This window comes from Mobula hypostoma, chromosome 14, assembly GCF_963921235.1.
Source record: "Mobula hypostoma chromosome 14, sMobHyp1.1, whole genome shotgun sequence".
Lineage (NCBI taxonomy): Eukaryota > Metazoa > Chordata > Chondrichthyes > Myliobatiformes > Myliobatidae > Mobula > Mobula hypostoma.
In genome coordinates this window covers 30,116,885-30,141,855 of record NC_086110.1, presented here as the reverse complement: position 1 = coordinate 30,141,855, position 24,971 = coordinate 30,116,885, and the positions used below count along the sequence as shown (strand labels likewise).

General features: G+C 37.5%; 1 long non-coding RNA gene across 3 annotated transcripts in view; it reads left to right on the top strand.

Annotated features, from left to right (window-relative positions):
* Positions 1-24,971, top strand: part of LOC134356487 (uncharacterized) — a 78,222-nt gene that overhangs the window by 25,932 nt on the left and 27,319 nt on the right. For all 3 annotated transcript variants that reach the window (XR_010020365.1, XR_010020364.1, XR_010020363.1), the window contains exon 2: positions 18,321-18,424. This is a non-coding gene — a long non-coding RNA (uncharacterized LOC134356487). The remainder of the gene's footprint in view (positions 1-18,320; positions 18,425-24,971) is intronic.

Below are 24,971 nucleotides of genomic sequence, written 5' to 3'. Positions count from 1 at the left end.
TGAGCACATTAAGAATTAGCACAGACACAATCCCAATGAGTGCAAGTTTTACGGTTGGTGTAACACTTAATTGAAATCTGCCGTGAGATCTAAACGAATATGAGCTTGTTTTTGACCAATATATTCATACTCCCATTTGTTTTTGTCCCCTTAACCCCTTCATAATGTGCCCAATCGATCAATCCCACAGCCTGCATCTGGCACCACCTGCTGGCTTGAGTTGCAAAATTTCTAATGCAGTTAAATGTGTGAAAATAACCGGCCACAAACAAAGTTCATTGCTCCTTTGGTTTTGCAGAGAGGAATTGATCATTTTTTCCCATGTAGTGACTTGAGAATTACTTAAATAAATTTACTTTGAAAATAAATTACCTTGGATTGATTTCACATTCTGTAAAGCTGAGTGGGATAGTTAGGAACAATATATTACTAAAACTATATTGAAAACCAACACCTAATATTTGGAACTAAGGTTCAAATAATATAGGAGGCATCAAAATAGATTCAAAAGTGGGCCATAACAGTCTATGGCTTTAGCTGAATCTCACCATGATATCTGAAAGAGGCCCAAGCAAAGGTTTCACACTTAGAGCCTCTACTAAGCTCTCAAGGTCTTACACAGCAGGATAAATCAGGGATTAGACAGTGTGTCATTCTCATTTAGTGAAAGGTGTAGCAAAATAATTTGGAAAATGCAGTTTTGCTAACCTAACAAATGGAGACCATATATAATGAATACATATTTGCCTTTTGATCGCTGGTGGGATCACTCTGCTGCTGGAGAGGGGAGATTGCCTTTTGATCACTGGGGGATCGCTCTGCTACCAGAGAGAGGAGACTGCCTTTTGATCAGTGGTAGGATTGCTCTGTTGCTAGAGAGGGAAAGCCCTGCCACTGTACCAGGAGAATGTTACCCAGGTTTCTGTATTTTGGATATGGATTTGGATTTTCTTTTTCATTCTTTTAGTTTTTTTTAATTCTATGTTCTTCATCCAATCTTTCTCATTTTTTGTGTGCAGGGAAGGGGGATTTGGGGGTTGAGGAGGTGCTGCCATTCTTCTTCTTCTCGGTTTCATGGCTATCTGGAGAAGAAGAATTTCAGAGTTGTATACTTTGACAATAAATGAAGCTTTGAATCTTTGAGCTAAATAAAATTTGTTTATTTAATGAATGACTTTACATTGTTGTAATAATTAGAACATTAAATGAGGCTCTTCCTATTATTCTAACAACACGGGAGAGCTGTGCACAACATAGTGTCCACTGTTGTATTCATGTATCTGAGCTGAAAACATTTTCCTGCTCCATATCATTCACCCTTTATCTAACACAGAATCAACAGCAGTGTGTAAAACCATTTGAGCACTTCAGTTGTATTTAACAAAATGAAGAATATGATTGTTTTACGTCAAAACTTCTATGACGGCTATAACTCAGACGCATTCAATTCACACTGGGGACAATTAGCAAGGTATGGTTGATATAGTTCTGGAAACAAGGAGAATATATATACAATATTGAACGTTTACTGTGGGGATTGTTTGCAATCTACATTGGGAACTCAACTCCAACTCTACAGATCAGGACAAGACTGCTTTTGACAAGTCACAGCTTGGAAATTTAGATTTAGAAGTCCCAAACTGCATGGCAATACTGTTTGCATACAATATTCTATCCCATTAATTATCCTGAAAGGATTACTACAGAACGACAAATCAGAGCATCCGAACATGTAGATTGGACATGCATTTTTTTTTGCGATCTGGGCATTTAGTGAATGGAATTGGCTGTGATTTTGTAATTTCTCTTCCCCGTGTTCCGTTAGAAATACAGCCCTAAGTACAATAAGTCCCCAAGGCTGGACAATCCCTAACACCATTCATGTAACTAGGATACCAAGTATAAATAAAAATTGATTGACTGATTCATTGATTCATTTTGTTTACTGAATCAGTTCCTGACACGATCAAAGGCCTGACATTTTCAATACCTCAACAGTATTTATTAGTCACACTGAATCCCTTCCTAGGCAGGTTGCTGATCAGAAACTACATCCAAGGATGAAATTGCTCAGCAAATGCATTTTTCCATTTATTATTGTAGTCTTGTGGAAGGACCATTTTTAAGATTTCCATTACAAGGTTGGACTCAGGCTATTTCTGAGTTCCTTGTATGCCAACAAGAATACAAAAGGTGAAAAAAAAATCAAGGCTAAAGTAATATAAGGTGATGGCAAACAAAATTCTAAGCAGGAGAGAAAATGTAAAATCATTCTACCAAGTTTTTTGTTGAAATTGAATATCTCATCTAAAATGGATTATAAGTTGACAAAACTACTTTCAGTGAAGCTTTGCAAGGAGCCAAGCATAGTCAATAACACAATGCACAGTAATAATGTTTCAGTTCTTTTCATTCATAAAATTTTCTCTAGGTTCTTGCCATCAGCCATTTTGTCATTGCACTTTAATTTTTCCTTCGTTAGGGCGATTTTGTAATTGTGTTTATTTTAGGTCCCAGGAGGTTTTTTTTAAAAAATATATTAAAATATGGAAGGTGTTTTAGCCTGAATTTTCCCTTCAGGTTGAATCTGGTGCCATCTGGTCCTAAAAAAAACGAAGTACTGCTGATTTTCCGATTTCCATACCAGTTACCCTCCCCCTGCCTTTGCAAATACAATGGTTACAAAAGCAGCATGTGTATTTAAGAGGAGTTGAATCCAGGGTGGGCTGCCTTTTCTCCCATGCAATTTTCTGCATTTAAAGCAAAATCCGGCACTGAAAGACAAACAGTATATCCACTTAAAACAGGTCTTTCCTGTTGTACTAACTTTTAACAGCTCCTGCGTCATAAAGACACCTTTGAGAGAAGGGCACCAGCAATTTCAACAAAGTCACTGAATGTGGCACAATCAGTAAATACAATTAGTCTTAATTTTTAGAAGGTGTATGGTAGTTCTCAACTCCTTGAAGTTAAGAGACATGACATTAATGGAGTTGATTGAAAACTGGCATGGAAAATAAAGCAGAAGGTGACAATTCATAATATCATGCAACGTCTATGGAATGGGGGACAAAATGGAATGGCTATTAGGGTTTCAACTGGGTTCTCAGCTGTTCATGCATTTTATACCAAAAGCAGAGGAGGCTAATTTCTCATAATTTAATTTTCCTTGTCCACATCGAGTTATATGACCCATTGATGAGTGTGGGCTCAAGTTGTGCTCAAAAACAAATTAAATAGCCTAAGTAGTAGGAAAAACTAATTTAACATACATCATTTAAGATACCATAGAATGTGCAGAAAGAAATAATACCTGGCGAAAATGTGTTTAAGACAATTTGCATGTCCGATGCTGTTCTTTGAGTGTGTAAATGATGATTTACTGATTCCATCGATTTATCATTGGAGTAATCGAGTATGGGAATGTAACTAATAGGCTTTTGGCTCCAAATTTTTAAAAAATCTTTCTTTTAAGCCTGAATAATATTTGTTAGTCAACATTTGAAATATTGTGACATCACATGAAGTGAAAATCACCTGGAGAAACATAACAAGAATAACTCAGATCACAACTCAAAAAACTTGATTAAGAAAAAGTTTTCTTTAAATGAATTATCTTAATAATTTGTCCTACTGTATGTGCTTGTGAAGTTAATCATATTCCTTTTATTTTCCAACCTTAAGTTTTCTTTGGATAAAGACAACAAATTTCTGGAACATTTTCTCTTGGGACTGGTTTTAAAAGAGGTGTACTTTTATAAGCTTCCACAATGCTGAAATTGGCTTCAAAACTGGGGATTTCAGCAAATTCATTTTAGGTCTTTATATTTGTAGACTGAAAATCAGTCACAAAGTAAATATATGTTTATGTATATAATTAAAATATTACAAATTTTGAAAAGTGGATATCATGAAAACATTTAAAAAATGTAAAAATGCTGTTAAATTCTTGACAAAATCTATGAACTTCTGTATGTTTTATTAAAACTAGCACCACTGAATGTTTTTCTTGTAATAAAAACTAATCATGCAACCTTCTGCAACAAATGTTGGTCAGTTCTACACATGATAACTTGCCCAAATTGTGGTTTATTATGGCAGATAAGCCCAATTCTATCTTCATTACACTTTAGTTAAATTTCAATTACATTAGCTATCAAAGTGTTAACACGTCTTTAAACTTGTTATTCCTTTGTCAGTATTTTTCGAAAAGATACTAAGAATGAAACAGATGTCATAATTACACACTTATTCAGAACATTTTACACTCATTCTCCGAGGAATTTGTAGATGAGCTGAGCACGTTCTGAAATTAATCTGGTGACAGTGCACTGCTGCTGTGATTCATTAAACTCTTGCAATCTGTTGTAGTTCCTTTATGTGTGACAGAATCATATTAGTACTGAAATTTAATGAGGTTATTATTTATTGGTAGATTATAGCAGAATAACCTTTTCCTTTCAACATTGCTTCCTGATTCTCTTAATATACAGGTAATAAGTAAAATAATACCTTGCATCCAGTTCACAAAAAAACAGATGTTTGCTGTAACCCAACATTTTTTTTAAGTTTACTATATCCAAATTATCTTCAGACTGATACTTTATATATTTATCTACTTTGTTGAAAACACAAACGCTGTGGATTCATCCTTAAATATTCAAATTTTAAGAAATTTAATTCTTAATTCAGAACTTGAGCTCGCTTCCAATTTTGTTAAAAAATTTGTAATTTTTCATATCAAGTCATCACGGAAAAGTAAAACTAATTGGGAAAAAATTGGCATTATTCCAGCATATATTTTGATAATTATATTAGCATTGGAATTTATTTTCCTGTAGCACGCACAGTAACTGTTTAACCAAGTTTTTTTTGCTCAAGCAATGTACGTATGATTTTTCCAAATCCAGACATACTGTCCTTTGGGTGTAATACCAGCTTTGCAATATGGTAACTACGGTATGGATGTTAAAATTGGTGAATATTCTTTCCTTTTTTAGGGATGGAGGGAATTCCAATCTGCACTAACTTTCTTGAGCAAACACTTAATAAACATACTGTTTCACAAAGTAAGGCCTACTTAGTTACAAAAATAAAACTCCTTTGAGATACAAACTATGGTTTCCTTTGAGATACAAACCATGGTTTCCTTTGAGATACAAACTATAGCTTGAAACTATGGTTCTATTTGTTTGTCATTGTTGCTAGTTCATTTGCCCATTAATTCTCCAATTATCATGGAATGTTAGGCAGGATGTGGAATTATTCTAAGGAATGCTAGGAGGACAAAAGTTACTTGTCTCTAAAATGCCAACCACGTTCCAGCTGGCCCAATTGGGCAAGAAGTGTCATCATAGAAGGTAATGAGATGTTATTAAACCATGCATGTATTGCTGTTAACGAAACAATTCCACCTAGAATTATTGTTGGGTATTCTTGCACATTTATTACAATATTAATATCCCAAGTACCTTTGGTGACTAAATAAATCTTATGCCAGAAATGGCTTTCCTTTGTGTGCTTCGTACTACAGGACAAGCATAGGAAATCAGGTAAGCTTGAAGAAGGCCACACTCTCTGAAAAATGTGGTTTGTACATTTCTTATGAATGTCTGACCACATGCAAGATCATCACCAGAGTCAGAAGAGCATTTGATCTGTCATTTCCTCAGAGCCATTCTGGTGGGGTCAGAATAAATTTTAAGAGAAAAGAACAACCCACAAATTGGCTTTCACTTTTTCTCCTTGTTAACTTTAGGGTGTTCCTTGTACTTTATGATCAATGAACCAGTAATGAAAATTAGTCATTTAAGAATTTGTGAACAGCAATCTCTACAAATATCAATAAAATAACTACAGATAAATTGCTTTTAGTAGATGCTTGATAAGTTACTAATGGCCAGAATGCTACAAGTGTTTCACCTTCTTTGAAAGGAGCATTTGCAATCTCATCCAAAGAATGAGACATTCAATAATTCAACTTACTCTCAGTATACCGCTGAGACATTGCCATGAATTACACACTTGTGTATCTGCTATGCGGCTTGAACCCTTCGCTTTCTGATTTCAAAGCAAGAATGCTCACCCTGAGCCAAGGTTGAAGCTTCCAACAAAAAGCAGGCCATGGTGTTTCAGCATTAGGATAAAAGCTTTATTTAGATCTGCTCTAAAGTAAAGATATCTCAGTTATTATGCAAGTGGTCTGCATGAAGTTTGGAAAATAATGAAGACTTTTCTTAAGGCAAACTAATGAGGGCTGCAAAACCAGAGGAGAAAGACAGAGAAAGCTTCTTCCCTTCTGCCGTCCCCTTTCTAAATGGATATTGAACCCATAAACACTACCTCACTACTTTTTATTTGTTTTTTTGTTGCACTACTTATTTTATCTTACCAATTAATAGACATACAGTATATATACTTATATAATTCAGGGTTTTTCTTTATATCTATTTATCATGTATTTTTCATGGTGCTGTAAAGTTAACACATTTAATGACATAGGCTGGTGATATTAAACCTGATTCTGATTCTGATAACACAATGTGAATTCAAAAACCCTGGAGACTGATACCTCACTGTTAAAATATACCATACTTAAATCGTCATTGACAGGAAATGCTTACTCTCAACAGTTGTTGCCTAACCTACGAGTATTTCCCGTTGTTCTGTTTATAATTTTTACTTTCAAAATATTTTACTCACCAGCCTGGGTAGAACTAGTGTTTGCAGCCTCTGAATTCTATAAAGAATGCATTGCACCAAACATTATCACACAGACAATGCCAGACCTACACATACTGTTTCTATTAACATCCACTTAGTTATATGCTCACTCTGCTTTACCTGGAATGTGTTGTTTCACTAACACCATTGCAACTATGAGTCATAAGGAATATTTGCATTCATGCATTTAGTTGCTAGATGCTACAGCCCCATTCTAATAAAAGGCTTTGCTGACATACAAATTTACTGAAAGTATTGATAATTGAAGCCAACATGGCATGCTTTCTTCTCCTTGAATACAATAGCCCATTAAAATAAACAGAGAGTATCTGTACGTGGGTGCCACTTAACCTCAAAATGCCAGGCTCTCTATGAGAAAGAATCCCTTGAAGTGTTGCAGAGGAAGTCGGTTGAAAATATGTCATTGGGTTGGATCTGTTGAACCTGGCCACTGCCCAGAATCAGTGTCCATTCTCTTCCCACACCCACACGTATCCTGGCAAGGATCTATACGTGGAATCTGGCTGTGCCTCTGGATTCTGGAGGCATTTAATGAGCCGGATGAGGCCTCAATTGCAACTAAGCCTCAGGTGGTGTACTGCTGAGACCCCACCCCTAGAACATTTCTGACAGAAGGCAAAGCTGTGGCTTCTGTCAAAGCTGTGAAGCAAATTGCAACAATCTTTAAATGCCACTGACATTCAGGAGACATTTAAAATTATTAATGAAACTAATTTAAAAATGTAACTCTAATTTATTAAAATATGTAAAATATTAAATGTTGGTTTAATAACATTAAACAAAGGGAAAATAATTGAAAATAAAATCAAATTACTTACCTTATTCTGCATACCGTTGAAAGGAACAAAGTTTTCATTCCTGCACCAGAACTGAGTGGCAATTTCACCCACTGATGTTTTCGATTCTCAACAGGACTGGGCTCCACTGCTGAACTCCAGTTGGATTCCAGAGATGGGGCGTGATAACAGATACTGCCAAGTGGATTTGGCCATGTATCTCAAGGTTGTTAGAGAATAGTTGGTTGGGTATGATCAGGCTAAATAATTCCAAGGAGATTCTAAAATCATTGCATCATTTCACTAATCATTCATCTCACCACTTTGACTGGGCTGGGAACGGACAAGTCCTGTTTACATTGAGATGCCACTGACTAGAAATCTGCTCTAGTTTCTCCATCTCTCTTTGAACAAATCTATCTATGACCGCAGAAAAATGAAGAAAAATATATCTGTTGGTTTCCCATATGTCAGCAGTCTACGATTTGTAGCAGCATTCACAGTGCTCTAACGAAAAAAGATTTGTTTATGGGAATGAAAGGGGGACTGAAATACCTAAGACCATAAGACATAGGAGCAGAATTAGGCCATCTGGTCCACCAAGGTTGATCTACCATTCAACAAGATTATGGCTGATCTGTTCAAGAACTCAGCTCCACTTCCCTGACTTTTCCCTATAATCTTTAATTTCACTATATGCAAAAATCTAATTGACGTCCAGGCCCAAAACGTCGACTGTACTCTTTTCCATAGATGCTGCCTGGCCTGCTGAGTTCCTCCAGCATTTTGTGTGTGTTGTTTGGATTTCCAGCATCTGCGGATTTTCTCTTGTTTGACAGGATGTATCCCAGGATGCAATAGGAAGCAAAGGAAGCAATTGTGGAACTTATGGAGATGTTTTGCACCCTTGTCAGCTTGGAGTGAGATAACAGAAGACTAGAAGGCAGTTAATATTCTTTTTAAAAATCTAAATCTAGGGATAAGACAGGCATCTATAAGCTAATTATTGTGAAAAATAATTAGAAGTTTTAAGGCACAGGATTTATCTTCACTTGGAAAGGCAGGTAGAGAGAATAATTGGCTTCAAATTACTGGGTGTTAGTACCTTGATGACCCGTCCTGGACCTGGTACAAGAGAGATTTGACATGTCACAAAATACTATAACGAACTTCTACAAATGAACTTATTTTGCATTGTAGGGTAAGTATCCTCACTGGTAAGGCATTTCCAACACAGGAATGCAAAAGGCTGCAGAGAGTAGTGTGCACAGCCTGAAAAATCATAGGCAGTCTTCCCCAATATTGACAACATCTACAAGATACACTGCCTCAAGGCGGTGGCATCTATCATCAAGGATCTGCCCTGTCTGGGTCATATCCCCTTCTAGATGTTTCCATCAGGAAAACACCAACTATTCCCACACCGCCATCATGTTCTTGGGCTGATCTGATCACTCGAACCTTATCTCAGCAATGGAACATTTGGACCACCTCTTACACCACCATGGGCTTGTCTATGATTGTGAAAAACATCAGTGTAAACAAAGCACTGTCTATCTTCACTGCATTCTATAAGTTATGTATAATTCATGGTCTGTGTGTTATCTGTGTGTCAGCAATGCGGCTGAAAGCAATTTTTCATTGCATATTTACCTCTCTGTATTTGCGTACATGACAATGAACTTGACTTGAGGGGCATGGTTAGTTGGAGTACTTTTCCCCGAGGTGAAACTGGAGGCTTTAAGTGAAAGGGGAACTAATTAAAGGAGAACCGAAAGGCAAAATTTTCTACACAGAAGGATGTGGTCATGTGAAAATAATTTTAAAAAAACACTCCTTTCTTTCCTGAATCCCTACAATTCCCATTCTATCATGATATAAGACCCAAATAAGCTCTTCAGCTTGCAAGCTGAAAATTTAGGGAAAAGTGATCAAGGAACAAATTTCGAATCTCTGTCAAAGAGTGAAATCCCAGACTTGTTGATATTTAAATAAACAGGTATTTGCGGTTTCTTTCTAAATCACTGGCAGTTAACAGCAAAAGGGAGAGCATGGAATCATTGGACTTTAACTACCCTTTCAGCATGCTTACTTGGAAGCTAATAGATCCTGTCCTGTGTGGGAAGTGGACTGACACCAACGTCAGTAGGGACCCCATGCCATGCACTCACTAAACTTTTGCCCCAAATCAGATCAGTATCACGGGAAATATTAATGTGCAGAACAATGACTATAAACATAAAATATCGTCTATGAGCTGAACTCTATTTCTAAAATTCAGTCTCGGTGACTTCAAGAGAATCCAGATTTCAGAACCAGACCCTGAATCACTGTTAGATCAAGGATTAACTTTATTTGCCATACACATTTACATCTATTAGAAATTTGCTGTGATGTGTACAAAAACCAACAATGTTCAACAATATAAAGAATAAGTTATATAAAATAACATTAGAAATATGGATGTGGAATAAGTGGTGCATAAATACCAGCATGTATTTACAATGTAAATATATGACCATAAGACGTAGGAGCAGAATTAGGGCTTTTGGCTTATTGATTCTGTTTTGCCATATCAGCACAGCTGATTTATTATTTCCCACAACCCCGTTCTCCTGCTTTCTCCCCATAACCTTTGACACCTTTCTTAATTAAGAGTCTAGCAACCCCTACTTTAAATATACCCAATGACTTGGACTCTACAGCCATCTGTGGCAACGAATTCTAAAAATTCACCACCCTTCAGCTAAAGAAATCTCTCTTCATCTCTGTTCTAAAGGGGATGTCCTGGTATACTGTGTCTGTACCCTCTGGTCCTAGACTCACCCACTACAGGAAGCATCGTCTCCACATCCACTCTATCAAGGTCTTTCAATTAGATGTCCCCTCATTCTTCTAAACTTCAGTGAGTACTTGCACAGAGCCATCAAACACTCCGCATACATTAACCGTTTCATTCCTTGGGTCATTTTCTAGATCCTTTCCATTGCCAGGACATCCTTTCTTAGAGAAAGGCCCAAAGTTGCTCACATATTCCAATTGCGGTCTGACCAAGCATTACATCCTTGCTTTTATATTCTAGTTTTCTCAAAATATATTAGAATATTTACAATGCAGTGACTGAAATAATAGATGGGGTGGGGTAGTTAACTATATCCCATGTCAAGTGCACAGAACAGAGAGTGAATTCCCAACGCAAGTATTTGTTCATATAAATTGATCTATTTGCTATTCCTTGCAGTCAACAGAAAGAAACAGCATCGTCCTATAACTAGTCTGGGGTTATTTTGCCAGAAGTTAAGCTAATGGAACAAGGAACAGTATTTGTACGGGAATTAAAGAGAAGTAGTGTCTGGAAAGTTGAGTGTTATAGTTGAAGCTATTCATTGCATTGTTCGGTTTCAAGTGATCTAACCAACACTATTACCCAAACCAAATTAATTTAGCCTGCATATATGAAGTGTTTGTTGATGGCTCTATGTTCCTGCAACATTTCATCATTTAAAAAAATATGCATTTTGCTTTCAATTCTCTGTACATAAATAACATAATCCAAGTACAATAAGTCATCAAGAATTTAAGAAGTTTATATCATTATGTTTCAGCTATGTATATTTGTATTACAAATTCCCCTTCATTTTCATTGTGCTCAACCAATAAGTTGAGGGAAAAAAAAACTCCAGGCTTTGGGCTCTGGCCCTGTGCATCAGCTGACAGGAAGTGTGCAGAACTGGAGTGGTGATACTGAACTGTTATGTTCTCCTCCTGGAGAAAGTATCCTTCCAACAGCTTGGCTGAAAAACAAACAAAACTTAGTCATGCATACTGTTAGGAAGCTTGCAAGTCAAGAAATGCATGATTTAATCCCATGACCGCAGAGGTGTGAGACCAGCTCTTCTAACACAGTAGCATAATTTATATCGGGAGACGGTTGCTATATCTCGTAACTATGTGCATTTCAATGCACTTCTATGAATCTTATTATCGCCAGAACGTAACGAATGAGCTTGACAATCAATGGTATACTGAATGATAGACCCAACAACAATTAAATAGTTCCAGAAATCCAATATCTCAATCATAGCAAATATCTGTGCACTGCCATTGACAAGCTGAACTCATATTGCTATAGACAGCTCGTGGCTGCACGGTGCCCAGTAGCTGAAGAACACTGTGGTTATGACAGTACCAATACAAGAGGGACTGGGAGGAAGGTCAGCTTTGAGACAAATGAAGATAAAGTGAAATCTTTAACCAACCATCAAAGAAATTGAACAATGTCAGACAAGCAGTCACTCAAAACAAGGGTAGTCAGAAATCTCTGCAACAGATAACATATATTGTGTCATGCTTCTATTTTCACTCCCATATGACCTACAAACTGATGGGAATCCTCAGTGCCCTGTTTGTTATTTTCCCAGCCCAGATGGAAGGGAAATAGAGTTGATTTATTCTGCATCCTCATTTGAGATATATATCTCACACATATCTCAGATAATTTCTCTGAACACATGCTCCGAGCAGTGGATTTCAGAACAGCCAGAGGAAAGCAGCAGTACTGGCGGCATATTCATATCCCACAATATACACTTTGCTTTAAAATGATTTTTTTGGTCTATTTTTAAAAGCTGTCTGCCACTGTTCTGTGATCAGATTTAATTCTCATTTGATAGCGACAGTGACAGGCAGCATATGTGCTCTGAGAAAGATGGCTTTACCATGATTTTGTTTCCTCAGGGTACTATTTAGACAAGTGGCCAGACAGTTGCTGAACTAAATTTCAAATTGCTGGCAGAGTGTAGCTGTGACTTTGTGAAAGCTTACCTGCCACGGAGAGACGAGGCGTAATCATTAAATCTCTGTCCACACCATGGCACTAAATTGTGAATTGTGACTTTGCTTCTCTGCCCGTCCTGCTCTCTCACTCTCTCCAAAAATGTTATGAGTTGTGCAAACCCTAAATCCCTGCCGCCATATCAGACTGACATCACATAAAGGTGACTGGTCCTGTGAAAGGAGAGTTCACATCATGACCTGCTGGATTACTAAAACCTCACTGACTTTCTGTATGAGTTGATTTCTGATGAAATACATTAAAAAAACAAGTTATTTTTAGGATTGGTTAATCTTTTTTTCTTCTCAGTTTGCAAGGCTTTCTTTCCTTTTCTCATTTTGACCTCTTTCAGCAGTGTTTTCCCCGTCACTGACACTGGCCACTGTCGAAAAGCAAAGTTATTGAAGGGTTTCCATCAGAACTGATTCTCTAGGCCTGGCCAATGTTCAGCAATTTGTCACCTGATTTAACTGAAATTCAACTTCCGGTAGTGATTGTGTGGGGACAATACCATGGTATTTTTTAGCATATTATAAACTAATACTTTAATAAATTGTTTCTGGTCTGATCTACATATCGAGAAACCCCAGAAGCTCTAAAATCCCATTGCATGGGGTCAGCTGGACACTGGAAGTTTCTGCAACTGGACACAACATAGCTCATGTTTTGAGCCATTCGCAATAAACATTTTACATTAACCTTTGCAAAAATATGTATGATATACTGTAAATGTAATCCTAGTTATTTTTCTGAACGATGCTGAAACGTTCTACTGTAAACCTGTCATAAATACTAGTGGCACAAGTTTGGAAAACTTCATACAAAATTAATACCAAAAACCATGAAATGTTCTGATATCTTCCCTGGTTCAGTTTGCCCATTTCAGCACACACAAAACTTATTTGTGAATTCAAGTTGAACATATAAATGTTTATTAATTGTAATAATGGTCAGAAAGATCAGGAAAGATCTTAAAATTATATTCATTTTCTTTTATGTTCAAGCAACAGGAAGCAAATTTTCATTGTTTTAATATATCAAATGATGCTTAGTTTATCCAGGACTCCCATGCAACCACAAATAGTTCAACATTTTTTTTTAAATTGCCAATTGTTCAAGATCAGATTACTCATTACCAAGAATTGATCTCCCCAGATAAAAACAAAACCGTTTTTGCTGGAAGTACCAAATTCAGCTGCATCAATAGATCTATACTATATTGCCATTCCCAAATACATTGGAGATTTTCTTTGTATCAAGTCCAACTGCAGCCCCCATTTGTGCTGTTTCAAGGAAGGTTGCAAATAAATGCAAGCGGAGGAATTAAATTGTTACCTGACCTGTGACTTTTGTTTTGAACCAGAGCAGAAATAATAGTAATTCACCCCGGGCAGTAGCATTAATTGTACTATACAGTCATGAAAATGCATTGCACTCTACCTTCAAAACTCTCAATGAAGTTAGCCTCAGAACCGGATTATAATGTTGCTGCCATGAAACAGCATATTTGTTCCAAACAACTGAGGTTAAATATATAGCTAATATCCCTTTTCATCCAGCAATTGTAAGTCTAAAACAGACATTATGCTACTGAAGGAATAAAGCAATGCTCTAAACTTCATCACTGGAATCATCTTTAAAGAAGTTGTAGATAGGAGGGATTAGCATTTGGGTGTTTTGATTTTTGGTTGGTTCAGCACAAGATTGTGGGCCAAATGGCCTTTTCCTGTGCTGTACTGTTCTATGTTCTATGAAACCCAAGTACCTGTAAAAAGATTGATCACGCAAGTGGATTCAATTAAGGAGCATCATCACAATGTGGGAGTTTCATTCCATTTTCAGTAACTTGCATTTAATAAATTTAACCTGTTGTGGTTTAAGTAAAATGGGTGGCTCAATAGTCTATTTGTTAGCACATCACTCTACAGCCCTAACCATCATTAGTCGGGATCCAGTTCCCGCTGCAGCCTATGAGGAGTTTCTATGCTCTCCCTGTGACTCCAGGTGCTTTGATTTCCTCTCACATTCCAGAAATGGCAAAGGATTAAGATTAGTAAATTGTGGGCATGCTATGTTGGTGCCAGAAGCAAGGCGTCACTTGCAGGCTGTTCTGCACAATCTTTGCTGATTTGATTTGAAGTAAATGACACATTTCAATGTAAGTAACATATCAATGCACCTATAAAGAATGCAAGGCAGTGGGTATATTTCATCAGAAGTTTGAGGAGATGTGGTTTGTCACCTAAAATACTCGAAAACTTCCACCGATGTAATATGAAGAGCATTCTGACAGGCTGCATCACTGTCTGGAACTGGAGTGGGGGGGCGGGGTACTGCACAAGATTCAAAGAAGCTACAGAAAGGTGTAAAACTGGTCAGCTCTATCATAGGTATTAGCCTCCATAGTACCCAAGACATCTTCAAGGAGCTGTGCATCAGAAAGTTAGCGTCTATTATTAAGAACCCCCGTCACCCAGGACATGCCCACTTCTCATTGTTACCATCAGGAAAGAGGTACAGAAACCTGAAGCAAAATTCAGCAATTCAGGAACAGCTTCTTCCCCTCTGACATCCGATTTTTGGATGGACATTGAATTCATGAACACCACCTCACCTTTTTTAAAATATTTCTGTTTTTGTGCTATTTCTAATTTAACTATTTAATACACACCTATATACTTACTGTAATTGATTTACTTATTTTTTTCTATATTTATTATGTATCGCTGCTGCTAAGTTAACAAATTTCATGACATACGCCAGTGATATTAAACCTGATTCTGATGGTTCAATATTCCGATGTACATGAGACAAATAAAAACTAATTTTTAACCATGTATAGGATGAATCAACAAGGTCTTAGGCTTTTTCTGGGTTGTTGGAGTCAGTTACTTCCTACTTCATTTTTTCCTACCTTACTACTTTTTCACGGGTCAGTTTTTTGGGTTTCCTGTTGATGTAATTACATTTGTAAATGCAACATGAGAGCGTTAGCTGTGGAAGCAAAAATAATTTTAAGCTTTGCTGAAATAAAATCAACTACTTATTCTTCTTCATTGTCTTCTAATAAAAAGTTTTCATTATGTTAAATGTCCTGCTCACAAGTAATATTTGAAGATGATGACACACACACTTCCGAGATACAACATATTTTTGTTTCAATCACAATTTGTTACAATTAATAATGCATAATAATAACTTCCAAAGTCCTTCGCTTGCTTTCAATAAATTTCACAAAACTATTATGTTGAAATGTAAAGTATCTAAACAGATGGTGCCAAGCTTTTCTTCTGATATTAGTAAGTTCCTCAGAGAAAACCTTTCCAGGCCACTAAAAGCTTGGCACATTTTTTTAAAGTTTGGAAAAATAAAGCAGCAAATGAGTTGTGAAAATGTTCTTAGGCTCTTTTTAATGTCACAGTCTGTTGTTGGAGATTTTGTTGAATTATTCAGGGTTAAATCAAACACATTTTTGCAGATGGAAAATTGGCAAGTGTACAGCATCATGCTGTAGATAGCTTAACAAAGCCTCGAGCTGTTACAGCTGTTTTACTTTGTTTCAGATATTTGCAGCATGTTGCAGGAAATATATAACAAAAAATAAAACACTTCAATACAAAAAAAAGTAATTGAGGAACAGCCCATCAATTTCAGCTATGTTCAGAAAATATATGCAAAATTTTTATCCCGTTAACCAGTTCCTAAAATCTAGCCAATCAGCTAGCAGTGCACATGCAAGACTTGACATCGAAAATGTTAATGTAATGTTTCTTTGTCTATTTGTACGGCAAGGAAGTAAACAGATTTCAAACCATATATGGTGTGGTTTAGCAGTTAAGCAGCTGCACAAGCTCAAATTTATTTTGCACATTAAAACAGAGTTTAAAAAATTGTTTCTTTTTCCCCATTCTTGATCAGGTTGGTGAAGGGAACATTTTATAGCTTACTCTATCTCAAAGGACAGAGACAGTGCAACAATCCTGCTTCACAGCAGATCAGTCTGAAAACAAGGACCTGGATGGCATTCAGTACTAAGAAGACAGATAAAAGATTCATTTCCAGAATGGATGATCTTGTGAAAGGGAAACAGTAGACCTCATCCATAACATTGGCGAAAGCAAAGTATGGCTGGTTGTCAACAATTGCATCCTTTAGACATGGTCATATTCAAATAATCTCGTCCAATCTTGACTTCTCTCAGAAGAGAGTCAGCTGATCTTAGATAGTCCTGAGACTGCCTACTCCCATAATTCTAGACCAAAAATCTACCTCATCCATAAATACGTTCAATGACTCAGCCTCTTGAAACAGAAGATTTCAAAGATCTGCAGCCCACTCAGCACTGTTCCCTCTCAGCTGCACGGGTACACGTCCGCATAGTAACTGAAACGTTCCCACACACGTAGCCTTTGTTACTGCTCAGCTGGAATTTCCTTTTATATAGTGTTTTATTAAAGTGCCACACAGTTTTACAGACCATGTAAAAATTTCCTGCTCAGATCAATATTTGTTTCATGCAGCTATATAATGAAAAATTAGAGCGTATGTTGCCACTCAGAGTTAGGATCTCCATTTTAAAGAGATGACATCTTATTGTGAAACTATGTTCCTATTTCTGCATATTGCAACAAGCAGGAAACATCCTTACATAAACTGGACAACAAAGATTTTGCTTCCTGAATACTTTTGGGTGTATCTTGTGGATTTTGGGCTGCTGATCAATAAAATTGCCATTAAATTTCCCTATCACACACCATTTATTTTTAAAATTGCAATATATTTATTATTTCAATTTATAATTCAAGACAGAATAACTGATACCAAAGTTAAGGAAGGCATTTTTGTAGGTACACAAATCAATCAGATCTTCAATGACAGGCAATTCAAAGAACTTGTAGTGGGACCAGAAAAAATCGCCTGGAAGTCATTCAAGCATGTTGTTGAAAATTTTTTCAGCAACTATGGAGCACCAAACTACATGCAACCAGTTGACAACATGTCACTAAAGACTCATCTTCTGCATTCCCACTTAGACTTCTTCCCTGCAGATCTTGGCACTGTCAGTGACAAGCATGGTAAAAGGTTTCACCAGGACATTGCAGTCATGGAGAAACGGTTTCAGTGCAACTGGAATCTATCAATGCTGGTTGAATATTGTTGGACACTTAAGCAAGAAGCATCAGATACTGAGTATAAATGAAACTCATCAATGAAACATTTTTAGCTTCATTGAACGACTGCAATGTATCAATGCCATTATGCATTAACACATTATATTCAATAGAATTTATTTTCATGTTTCTCCAAATTCCTACATGATACAAGTAGTCTGAAATGATATTTGTGTTCAGCTTCAAACAGTCTATCACAAACAAAAAAAATATTCTAAGGAAGCAACACTTTCGAAAAAAAATCTGCTGTTCAATGTTATTGAATGAATGAAAACATTTCAAAATCTGAGGTGTTTCATAAAATCACCTCTCATTCTTCCGAACTTCAATGAACATAGACCAGACTCTAACCTTTCCTCATGAGACAATTTCTTTATACCAGGAAGTCAACAGCACCCAGGACCAAGCAGCTTTATTAATTAGCACTTCATACCTCCTCTAAATATTAACCACTTCCACTACAGGCACGTTCTGACTACAATGTTTATCAAGGGTACTTCTTCAGAACTGCCTTCAATGCAAGTAAACCTCTTGTTAATAAGGACACAAGATGTAGTTTCTCCAATCTTCTGTAAAGCTTTGCAAAACTTTACTTATTTCTCATAAGTACCCCACCTGCTCATGATAAAGAACAGAACAGTCAACTAAAATTCATAGACATTTTAGGTTGCTTAGCTATTTTGAAGTATGTGCATTCTAAGCAGGTTGAACAGTGAGCAAGGGAACAGGTATTTTTAAGAATCACAAATAATATAGAGAATTAACTTATTTTCTTTTTGTCTTTCATCTCTGCAGCCTATAATTCCTCCTGAATAATTTCTGGTTGAATGCAGGTTCAATCCTATTCCCCAGTACAAGAAGGAAATTCAGAAAGGAGGTCTCCAGGCGTCCGTCTATAGGTACCCAGAACTCTTAAGCTTTGTGGCACTCTGATTACATTGCTACATCCAGACCATTCAAATTCTTTCCCGAATTATAACTTCAGCTGAGCTATTTAGTAAACTATAATTTCAATTACCTTAATATAAGTAGATACAATTAATGCTGAAATATCTATTTAATCCTTCCAAATATATGAATACAAAGATTTATGCTTCACTCTTCAATTTATTGCCTTACTGTTGGAATGATTTTTATGAAATGATTTCTTATGATGCTGTTGATATCCTTATCACTCATTCATTAACAAGAATGGCACATTAAGGAAAATATAAACCATAATGAGAAGGAACTTCAAATTATGTGTGTAAAAGCCATGTATCGACTGAAAGCCTGTAAAGCCTCATGTCAGGTTCCATAAGCTGTTGGAGTTATGAAACATCATCCTATCTTTTGTTTCTATGTTACAAAGTATTGTCAGTGTATCTCAGGCAAATAATTGCAGTTCTAATTGTAGATGGTGTAAACTGCAACTACTGTTCACTAGTGGAAGGAGTGGAAGGGGTGAAGTACCAAGCAAGAAAACTGCTTTGTCCTGGACAATGTCAAGCTTTATCACTATTGTTAAAGCTAAGCTTCTGTGCATCCTGGAGGTTCTTTACATTGAACCTCCAGCCTGAAGAATTGCTGCCCCTGTTCAAATCATAGCTTTCTTTAGAAACCTTTCTGAGAATGTCAACATTAGAAGGGTACGAGTTCAAGTAAGAGGTGTCAGACAGATATGCTTTTCCATAAATCTGTCAAATTTCAGATTAAGCTCTTATGAAGAGCCATTGATCCGAAACAGTAAACAACAGGAATTCTGCAGATGCTGGAAATTCAAGCAACGCACATAAAAGTTGCTGGTGAACGCAGCAGGCTGGAAATTCAAGCAACACACATAAAAGTCTCGGGTCTCGGCCTGAAACGTCGACTGCACCTCTTCCTAGAGATGCTGCCTGGCCTGCTGCGTTCACCAGCAACTTTTATGTGTGTGACCCGAAATAGTAGGAGTTTTTGTTCACAAATGCTACCTGACATATTGAGTGTTTCTGGTTTTCATCTCTACTACAGATTCAGTTCAGCATTTTATTGAACAAAAGAACAAAATAAAAACAGAATAACTTCTAGCATTTTAGTGAGGATGGGTAACTAAAGAAAAAATCTCAGAAGGATATGAATGGAAGTGATTATAAAGGCAGGCTCTCATTGAATTATGGGGGTAGTTCAAAGAGCTAAATGTTCTCTGTATTTTCCTGTCTCATTTCTGCTTCCCTTAGAACTAGTGAACAAAATCTTTGTCAATAAAATTGAGGTGAACCTCCATAGTTCATTGTACCTCTGTCTTGTGGCCTTGGATTGTGGTTTATTTCCAGGTAAGCAATTATTTGAATTTCGTGACTCATTTCAGGTTAAATCTGCTGTGTTATTTTGTTTTCTATTGACATTCTCACACGGCCTTCAATTCCTTCATCCTAGGGACATCCTCAGATACCAGACTTCCTAGAAACCATATATTTTAATGACGCTTAATCTTTCTTTAGATTGGGTTAGTTGTATAGTTTGTTTCTCATTTTACCTTTTATTACGCAATAGTGATTTCACTGTACAAAAATACCAATGGTTATATGTTCTTCAAAAGCTATTTATTTGCACATATCTGTCCATTCTGTTTATTAACGTGATATAATGTTTCTGTTCCTCTATTTTGATATATCATAAAAAATAATGAACAGTTTATTTCCAGAGGCATTTAATGAGGAACTGTGTTTCCACCAGCTTTTGAGGAGGAAGGTTTTCCTTCCTTACGCCACTCTTTTCCTCCAGTTTGTTTCACTCACTGTGCCATCCTTTCTGTTTGCTTCACATTCTAATCACATCCAGTATTGTACTTCCTTAACTGTATATTCTGTGTTTTCTTCTGCATTGAACATGCTCCTCTTCTTTATAACTTTTGAGCAGATTCCAGTTACAAGAAATACAGATCTCATTCCAAGTATCAAAAGACGAGTCAAAGAAAAGCTATTTTACTTTAAACATGTAAATTAAGATGGATGCATACTACCTTGATTTTCAGATTGACTTGTGTAAGAGTTCATAATCTTGATTTTTTTCTTGTGTATGGCTTGAATAGTATCAATGAATTGAGGATGAGGTTTGTAAGCCATTTCAGAAGGACTTTACCAGAGGAGAAAAATATTGAATTGAATTGACTTTATTTCTTACATCCTTCACATACATAAGGAGTAAAAATCTTTACATTACATCTCCATCTAAATGTGCAATGTGAATCATAGTAATTTATAATAATTTATAGTAAATAGAACAGTCAGTGTAATATAGAGTACACTCAAATCAGCGTGAGTTCATCAGTCTGATGGTCTGGTGGAAGAAGTTGTCCTGGAGTCTGTTGGTCCTGGTTGTTATGCTGTGGTACCGCTTCCCAGATGGTAGCAGCTGGAATAGATTGTGGTTGGGGTGGTTTGGGTCCCCAATGATCCTACAGACCCTTTTTACACACCTGTCCTTGTAAATGTTCTGAATCATGGGACGTTCACAACTACAGATGCGCTGGGCTGTCCACAACCACTCTCTGCAGAGCCCTGCGATTAAGGGAGGTACAGTTCCCATACCAGGCAGTGATGCAGCCAGTCAGGATGCTCTCAATTGTGCCCCTGTAGAAAGTTCTTAGGATTTGGGGGCCCATACCAAACTTCCTCAATTGTCTAAGGTGTAAGAGGCTCTGTTCTGCCTTTTTCACCACACAGCTGGTGTGTACAGACCATGTGAGGTCCTCGGTGATGTGGATGCTGAGGAACTTGAAGCTGTGTCATTTGGCTTGAATATGTCATGACTTGGCTCACTGTTTCAACCATTAAGTGGCTATGTTACCCATGTCTAATCCAGATCCTTCTGTGTACAGATTTTAGTCTGGTGAAAGGGAAGGTAGACTTGCTGTTAAATCTCATTTCCAATAGTGTTTTTTTTTGTACAGGATCCTCGATTTGTCATCCCTGATGGAAATAACAAAGTAAGGGTAGAGGGAATGTAAATGTGTCCTTAAAACCATCCAAAAAATAATGAGGTGGAATCAGAAGTCAGAGAGAATATAATGGATGGGTGGAGCAGGCTGCTACTCTATGTGTCACAGCATCTCAGATTGCTTTTACTGTTCGAATAACATTTAAATAATAACCAAAATTTCACTTACAATTGTCTAACTACTCACCATTAACGAGTATTGCACTCAAACCAGTCCACAGTGCTGTCTCTCAAAATCTGGAAAATCTTCGCCTTTCTCATGTCCTGAGTAGATAACTTCAGATTTATTCATGTTAATTTGTTTTGTCTACCAATTTTTCCCTATTAGTTAATCTATCAGTCAGTCAGTCAGTCAGTCAGTAGGTGCCGTCCCGAATCCGGGGTTGGCCGCTATGCACCTCCATCTTCTTCGATCTTGCGCTCTTTTTCTGGCCTCAGCATAACTCAACCCAGTCCATTGCCTCACATTATCGTACCAAATGGTTCACTGCCTTCCTCTTTCCCTCTTTCCTTCTATCATCCCTTCCAATAACTTCTGCAGTCCACCACCTCTTAACAAGTGCCCGGCATATTCCAGCTTCCTTTTCTGCACATTCTTCAGCAACTCCTTTTCTCTCCTCGCTCTCTTCACCACTTCCATATTACTGACCTTCATCACCCATCTAATTTTCTGCAATCTCCTTAAACACCACATTTCAAATGCCTGCAGTCGTCTTTGTGCTTTCTTGCATAAGGTCCACGATTCGACTCCATACAACAGACTGCTCCAGACGTAGCATTTCCAAGTTCTACAACACAGCCCAAAGTCCAACCTCTTGCCACACAGCATGTCACTGAGGCTCCAGAACTCAATCCTTCGTCTAATTTCTGTATCACATTTCCCATCCTCTGTGACCATCTGTCCCAAATACACAAAGTTCCTGACATGCTCTATGCCTACGCTGCTAATTTTGATAATGATTTTGGGGACTTCTTTCTTCCGTGATACTACCATCATCTTTGTCTTTGCAGCATTTATTTTCATTCCAAATCGTTTTTCTTCAGCATTTATCTTATCTACTATTCTAAGTAACTCATCCTCAGTCTCGGCTAACAACACTGATTCATCTGCATACCTCAAATTGTTCATCGTCACTCCACAAATTTGGACACCAGCTTCATCGTTCAACACCCTGAAAATTACCTCTGAGTAAATGTTAAATAATAAAGGGGAGATAATGCAGCCCTGGCAAACCCCTTTTTGGATCTCAATTTCCAGTGAATTCCCACCACTAGTTCTTATTACTGCCTTCTGATGCCAGTACAGACTCACAATCAGTTGAACATCTTTCCCATCCAGTCCCAATGAGTTCAGGCAATTGACTAGCGGTTCATGATTGACTCGGTCAAAAGCTTTTTCGTAATCCAGGAAGCACATGTAAATGTCTTTTTTTTTCTAGACCTCGTTCCACAATCATTCGCAAATTTAAAATCCCTTCACGAGTACCCTTACCCGGTATAAATCCGCTCTGGCACTCATTAATTTCATTAAGAACTGTCCTCTTTATTCTGCTTAGAAGTATTAATAACAAGATCGTGGAGGCATGACTTATAAGACTTATAGTTCTAAAGTCTGAGCATTTCATGCTCTTACTTTTCTTTGAGATCATGACAAACTCCGACACCACAAAATCTGTTGGCCACTTTCCTGTTGAGTAGATTGTATTGCAAAGCCTCGTGATCTCCTCAACCTCCGAGTCACCAAGGTATTTCAACATTTCGGCTGTAATACCATCTACACCATAAGCTTTACCAGTTTTTAACTTTCCAATGGCTGCTCTTACTTCCGCTACCAAAATTTATGGACCTTCCGTGTTCTTCTCACTCACTTGATCATTTCTAGCATCATAATGTATTCCATCCATCTACTTTCCACCTTGTCATACTCAAAGAGTATGTTCCCGTCCTTGTCTTGAATAATGTCGGTCCTTGATTGTCTCTTGCTCCTGTTGGTCATCTCTGCAATCTCCCTGTGCATATCCCTTGAATGATGCTACATGTCCATGGTCTCTATCTTTTCACACCGTTTGATAAACCATTGCTTTTTAGCTTTTGCACATTCTGCTCTTATTTGTTGGTCCAATTCCTTCTACTTAGATGTGTCCTTCTTGCGCTTCCTTCTCTCTTCCATGAGCTTCATAATGTGATCCGTCATGCAGGCTTGTTTAGCTACCCGCCTTCTTTTGGGGAGACATTCTTCAGCTGCCATTTGCATACAGTCCTTCAGGTTTGACCACATGTTATCTGGTGTCTGCTGCATGTCTTCTACTCTCAGTCCTTTAAACCTATTTTGTACCGTTGCAGAAAATCTTTCACTATACGCGCTCTTAGTTAGAAGAGATATGCGTTGTGCAGATGAACCTGGGCCCCTTGCGAGCAATTCTGCTGTACATAGCCACAAGGAAGAAGATAACGACGTTGGGAACTGTAGGTCTGTTGAGAATGAAGGCGGCACACCAAATCCGAAAGGACGTGTGGCACTGACTAATGATAGACTGAAAACTAGGGGAAGTATCTTACGGATAGGGACATGGAATGTTCGAACAATGTATCAAGCAGGGTAGCTTGATAATGCAATTCTTGAGATATCTCGAATGAAGCTGGATATTATGGGAGTAAACAAAATCCTTTGTACAGAGGCTGGAACAGTTGACAAGAATGATTTTGCGATGATATACTCTGGAGGAGAGAGCCATGCCAATGGCATTGGAATTATAATGAAGAAGAAAATCTACAATGCAACGGATGGGTTTTGGCTCATATCTGATAGAGTCATAATGGTAAAATTAAAAGGAAAGCCTTTCGATGTTACGATAGTCCAAGAGCATGCACGAACAGGTGAGCATGAGGATGAAGAGGTGGAACGGTTTTATGAGGACGTAGGATCTGCTTTAAAAAATGCAAAGAGCTCTGATGTACTTTTTGTTATGGGAGATCTGATTGCTAGAGTGGGCAACGTGAAATACAAAGATATCATTGGTCAGTATGGCTTAGGTGAGAGAAATGAAAGAAGGGGAAGATTTATACAATTTTGTGAACAGTATGAGCTGATGGTAGCAAACACATGGTTCAAATTACCCGAACAAAAATTATACACTTGGAAGAAGCCTGGGGATACTGGAAGGAGACAAATTGACTATATTGCAGTGAGGAAACACTTCAGGAGAAGTATTAGGATGGCCAAGACTTATCCAGGTGCCGATATAGGCTCGGATCCCAACCCGATGGTTGTTAGGGTGAAGATTGTACTAAAGACAAAGATTAAGGCTGCAACCAAGGAAGCCAGGCTGGGTATGGACTTACTGAATCTATCAATATACCTTCGCAACTGTGTCTCCTACTGTTCAGCTCACATTACTATTCACTTTGGAGTCAACAACAACCTCATATTTTTGTCTCCTCCTTCACTTACCTGAATGGGTTACAAGCTGAGAACCCAACCTCAGA